We start from the raw sequence: 6,139 nt of genomic DNA, 5'->3' as shown, positions 1-6,139 counted from the left end.
CCAGTAATCTGACATGGATGACTCATGATAAGGATACATAATTTCCATGTCCCAATACGGATGTTTTCAGTTTTCAGTTAAACATATGTTCTCTTCATATACGGATGAACCCTCTGCTTTTTGTACTTTGATGCACATTTTGTTCAGATTAATTGATTCAATATAAATCATGTTTGGTCCTCGGATGAGTTTGAGTTTTGTAAATTGTAGCATTGAATAATCCAGAAACATGGATGCACCTTGTCTAGTTTGATTTTGTTGTTATTTCTTCTGCTGGCTCATTGAAGTTTATTAGTACCTGTTCTTTTAAGTATCCTATGCATTCGCATATTTCTAATGATATTGGGTTGAGTAAGCCATACAAAGGGAAATGGTTGTGTATTCCATAGGTTTAGTGCACTGCCTTTAATTATTTAACCTTAGCAACATTTACTGCTCTCTTTTCATAGACTTACTGCATATACTTCTCCCAACTGATTCTGCTGCTTGAACATAACGCTTCTTTGTAATGACCTAATCTTTCATTTCCTAAGTTTTAAAATTTTCTGGTTTTAATTTTTTCAGTTCTTATGTAATGTGCTTCTGATTTTTATTTTGTTTCTTCTGATATTTCTTGTTCATTTCATTTCTTTTTATTTTTTTTGGGTAGGGGGGTAACTCCGCCTACCATTCATTATGGTACCCGGTTCCAAGCCCGGATAAAGTAGGAGGGTCCCTTTTCTCTCAATCTTTCAGTCACTCAGTTTTCATTCTTCACCGTTTGTATTTATGTCTCTCAGCTTTTCTTCTCTCAGTTTTGAATCTCTTTTTGCTGAGTTTTTCTTGTCTCAGATTATTTTTGTCTCTTAGTTTACTATTCATCACTCTTCATTTCATATTAGTTCTTCAGTCTTCTTAATTCCTCAGTCTATCATGTTCATGTCATTTAATTCTCTCAGTCTCTCATTCTCCTTCTCAGTATTTATTTCAGTTCTAGTATTGCTCGTTTAAGTTTATTTACTCTTTCTCACTTTATCAGTTGTTTAGTCTCATTCTCCTTCTCAGTATTGCATTGTTATTTTATTTTAGTTTTGCATTCTCCAGCTGCGCCTCTGAAAACCTTCTGATCATTCAACATTTCTTCAGTCCCTCATTTTGTCATTTATTCATTCTTAAATTTTCTCTTCATTTTTCAGTCGGCACCTTTTTTTTAATTCTTTCTTTCTACTTATCAATTATGAAAACACTAGGTGTTCCTAACAACAGCGCCAAAGGTATCAAAGCCAAAGGCATTAATTTTGTCTTTCAGTAATTCTTTTTTGTCTTTCTGCACTGCTTGTCATAGCTCATTTTCTGTCTTTACTGTTTTGTATTTCAGCTTATCAGTTTTCTCTTCAATCATTATATGCTTATGTCATATTTCTTCAGTCATTGTTTGTTACTTACTTATGTAGAGAGAATAAAGTTGGTCAGAGATGTGTGGTGGCATAGCAGCAGTTGATTTCATCGATGATCAGATGTTTATCTCATTTGCATTCATTTTTTAGTATTTTATGTTTCTCATGCTCACATTTTCATGAATAGACTGTGCGTACTAGATTGATAGTTAGAATCTCTTCTTGTCCATGAGCTGGTGTGACCGTCGGTGACGGTGCTTGTCTGCCGGAGGAATATGCCACTCTCTGATCCTTATTGAGAAATTAGTGTAGGAGTTTGTTTTCTAGAAGTTTTTATATCCAGATTTAAAAGTTTTACTATCTTATATTTTTCAGGGTTCTGCTGCCTGGCATGTTCGATGGACTGTCCAAAGTTCAAATGTTTCTTCGTTCAGTTTTTATTTCTTCTTCAGTTACTTTAGTCTTCAGTAGGTGATTCTCTCTTCTATCAGCGTGTCTCACTTTCATTTTACAGTATCATGAGTGTTTGTATTAGTTTTCAGTTTTAAGTAACCATTTTAGTCCATGTTAGTCCTTCTAGTGACGCCAAGTTTCTTCTGTGTATCTTTCTTGAGTCCTCATTCTCTCATGCAGTGCATTAGCAGTTTTAACTATTGTTCAGTTATTTTCTCAATACAACCTATCAGTATTCAGCCTCTAAATTGTCGATCGTATTCTTTCTTCTAAGTATGTGTTAATTCTATAATCTTTAGTTTATCTTTCTTTATTATCGTTCTACAACTTAGTTGCTTAGGCTTAAGTGTTCAGTTTTCCCTCTATTTCTTTTTCTTCAGTCTCCAAGTAGTGTAGTGTTTGCTCATGCCTGGACAAAGGTGGTTGGAGCAGCATCATGTTAGTGAGCGGCAAACTGGTAAGTTTGGTAGGGCAGCATCATATGAGTTAGCGCCAAATTGGGTAAGGTGGGTGGAGCAGTATCATGTCACTTAGCATCATGTCAAGTAGTTTGGTTATTAGTTTACTTTGGGAAGGAGTTTATTTTCACTCGTTGTCATGCATGTTTTTATTTTCAAGATGAGGAAGTATGTGAATACAGGGGGCTACTATATGTTCAGTTTGTCCTTCAATTATGTGTCGGGCTCAGCTGGGAACTTACACTAGAGGGACAACATTATTTTGATGAACTTGTTGATGGTGTTCACTGGCAAATGCTAGTTACCTTGGTTTTTTCATAATTTCGCGGTGCTTTACCATCTGGCTATACTAAAAGAGTGGGTTTCCTTCTGTTTTAGTTCAGTTTTGCACTTATTTGCGGGAGGATGGGAATAGACTCCTTCTAGTGACGCCAAGTGTCGGGCTCCTTCTAGTGACTCCTTCTATTTCAGTTTCTTTAGACTCTTTTGTTTATCTAGTTTGTGTTTTCAAATTGCCTTCCTCTTATTTTTCCATGCCTAGATGGGTGTTGAATGGAGTAGTAGTAGAAATAGCATGTAGCAGGTGACATTCTGTTTTTATAACAAGATGTTGTTTGAACTACTAGTTTGTAACTAAGGTTGTGTGCTCGGTACTGACAGAGTATCAAGCAGGTGACATTCAGGTTTATTTCTTCTTCAGTTACTTTAGTCATTCAGATTGGGGTGGTCGAACAGCGTGAGGTTGCTGGTTTCTTGAGGAAGAAGAAGATCGGGGGAAGGTGGGCTTTTCTGTTCTGGGCTTTTGTAAGGCAGCACTGAGTGCTCGGGATGGGAATGGGTCGGCCCGGACCTGGCCTTGGACCCGGCCCTCTTGGCCCTGAGGCCAACTTGCGAGGCCATGGGTCGACCCATAAAAAAATAGTTGATGGCCCCGCTGGCCCGACGGGTATTTTGGGTCGACCCAAATTTTAGAGTGTGTATTATACGTATTTTTCTATATAATTCAGTGGACATATAAAAGTAGGTATACTGTCTAATTTTGGAATGCACGTGAAACAAAAAAAAATTGGAGGCTCAACACGAACAGGTTATGTGTTCCTGAGTGCTACTACCTAGCTACTAGCTACAAATCGATCGATTGACCTGACTGCTTGCTTAGCTATCGGCAAATTTGTTACTGCTACGTGCGTGTATAGCCGGAACAAATCGACTTAGCTTGCAGAGTGTTGCTTGCGTCTCAGGCTGCAAACGGGACGCACTGCGGGGGCCCGCGTACACGCCGCACAAGTCCGCAATGATTGCGCGGCATACCGCGTATAAGCCGCGTATGAGCGGTGTGTTTTCGCGGCGCCGCGCGCGCCGCGTACGCTGCTTGCCACGCCGCGCATTGGCCGCTCGCTAGGCTAGATCGCTCGCTCGGTAGCTCTGCTCTTAGCTAGCTAGCTCATGATATATTATGGCTTAGTACAGAAACCCTGCAGAGCTACAACTTGAAGAGTAGCAGCATCGATGTGGTATTTAATGAGCTTGCAATGTCATACACATAACCACATTTACATGTGAAATACTAGTACACATTCAAGAAAATTCTTGTGAAAGCCTAATACAAGCAATGTAATTCAACAGAACACAATTCAAGCCTAGTCATTCTTGACGCCCAATGTTTATACACCTCTTGAGTAGACCAGTTAACATAAAATCTGCTCACGTACCTGCATAAATTCGTAGCGCTCCCTTCCAATTGATTCATTCTCAGCAAAGGCAAAATATGACAACATTGGGTAGTGTCCAACATAGAATACATAGCTGTCTCTTTGGATAGTTACACCCCATTCACGGTAGTACAAGAAAATTTCAGGAGGAAAAGTCTGAACAATACATCAGAGAGCATTTGACAGACTCAGCAACATTGATCAGACTATCTTACTGTGACAGATTCAACAGTACAGATTCAGCAGCATTTAAAAGTGACAGATTCATCAGTACAGACTATCTTACTGAAGCATACTCTGCATCGTGCCATTATCCATCGCCAGTGGCTGATCATGTGTAGTAGCTCCCAGACTTACTCGCCATCCTCCCTGAACAAGTGCTCGCCATCCAGCTGTTGTTGCTCCCTTCAGGTCGTCGCTGAAGAAGCACATTCAGCCTGAAAGAAAATTCAGGTTACATAGTTTCCTTTCTCAAGATACTCTACTGCCTGTTGTAGCCAACAAGATTAATGTCATTTCAAGTGTTGCATTCCCAAACAATTGTTGCATACTCATGAGATGAAATTATTCCCAGGACAGAGAGGAAATTATTCCCAAACAATTGTAGTACATATAGCTCTGGTTGCCAATACATAGCATGGTTGCCAATACATAGCATGGTTGCCAATACAGGCCCTAAGGACAGAGAGGGAATAGAGATAGAGCAACTCAAGGTACCTGGTATGATGCAAGGGAAGCTTCAAACAAATTCCTACTCATTCTTCCTAGCGTCTGAAAGTGTAAGAGTAATTTTATTAGCCACAAGAAAATATTACATGAGCCAAAGGAAAAGGGAAAAAATACATACCAGCTGCCTTAAACCAATCCTGTAGACATATCAAAGACTCAACGGTAGTGGGCGCAAGGCTGCTCCTATAATCGCTGATGACGCGTCCTCCGGTGCTAAAAGCCGACTCGGAAGGCACAGCTTGAGGCAGGGATAGCCAATACGTCACGGGCAATTTTAGAGAGCACAGGATATATCTCAGATTTTGTTTTCCACCAATGTAGCATATCAACCTTCTCCTTTCGAGGTGTCAATCTGTTCTTTCAAATATTGATCTAGCTCATTGCTTGATTGCTGTCTTTTGGACTTCATGTACTGATCCCACTCTGCTAGTGGATCATTATCATCTTCCACTTCCTGAGTACCACTGTCTCTCTGTGACTCAACCTCTTTGTTGTACTCATTGAAGAGCTTCAGCATGTTATTCTTCACTTCACCCATCCATGTTTCCGCCTCCTTTTCACTTCCAAAGTCACTCAACAGAAACTCAAGGAAGTCGTACTTGTACCTTGGATCAAGAATAATAGGAATGCAAGCAGACATGTATGTCTCCTGCCAATATTGGTTGAACTTGGTTTGCATCTGTTCAACCATCCTTGCAATGGTTGTGTCCTGAAATGTTGCTTCATTCTTCTCAATTTTTCTGTTCAGAATTGACCCTTCTTTATTCAACAAATTCTTGATGCTCCACAACTGGTAGAAGTAAAGATGAGAGGTTGGGTACTTTGTGCCTGAAAGGGTTTCGTTGCCGTGTAGAAGACCTCCAACACCTTCATTACAGCTTCAGCCAAGTCCCATTCCGAGTTCAAAGGAGCAAACGTGTACTCCTTATCTTGATTTTCTAGGGAAAGGAATGCACTCCGAAGAGGTAAAGCAGCTTGAAGCATCAAGAATGTTGAATTCCAGCGGCTTGCCACATCAGGAGAAGGAGTTTTCGTAGGCAGACCTTCTTGTATGATTATTGCATCAAATTTGTCAATTCTTGATTGCGAGCTTCCCACATATTTCACACTCTCTCTAATGTTATTGATAATATTCTTTATAACTCTAAGACCATCTTGGACAATTAAATTGAGAACATGTGTAGCACAGCGAAAATGAAGCAACTTCCCTTCTAAAACTAGAAAACCTTTTTTCTTCAAATTTGTCCTCAATGAGTTCACCATTGCCGTGTTTACTCGCTGCATTGTCCAATGTAAAGCTAAACAGCTTGTCTTCTAAGTTCCGAGTCATGAAGAGTGTTTAGAACTGAGTTGAACATGTTCACAGAGTTGTGTGGTGTCTCTAGCATAACAAACCTTATAATATATTTGT

The 6,139-nt window shown here is 39.7% G+C and overlaps 1 long non-coding RNA gene across 1 annotated transcript; it reads right to left on the bottom strand.

The window, feature by feature from the left end:
* Positions 1 to 4,010: 4,010 nt before the first annotated feature.
* Positions 4,011 to 4,959, bottom strand: LOC124699039. The gene is made up of 3 exons (XR_007001237.1): positions 4,847 to 4,959; positions 4,717 to 4,770; positions 4,011 to 4,436 (listed from the first exon to the last, which is right to left on the bottom strand). It is a non-coding gene; the product is annotated as an uncharacterized LOC124699039 (long non-coding RNA).
* Positions 4,960 to 6,139: the final 1,180 nt, after the last annotated feature.

This window comes from Lolium rigidum, chromosome 3, assembly GCF_022539505.1.
Source record: "Lolium rigidum isolate FL_2022 chromosome 3, APGP_CSIRO_Lrig_0.1, whole genome shotgun sequence".
Lineage (NCBI taxonomy): Eukaryota > Viridiplantae > Streptophyta > Magnoliopsida > Poales > Poaceae > Lolium > Lolium rigidum.
This window is presented reverse-complemented; position numbering and strand designations above follow the sequence as displayed.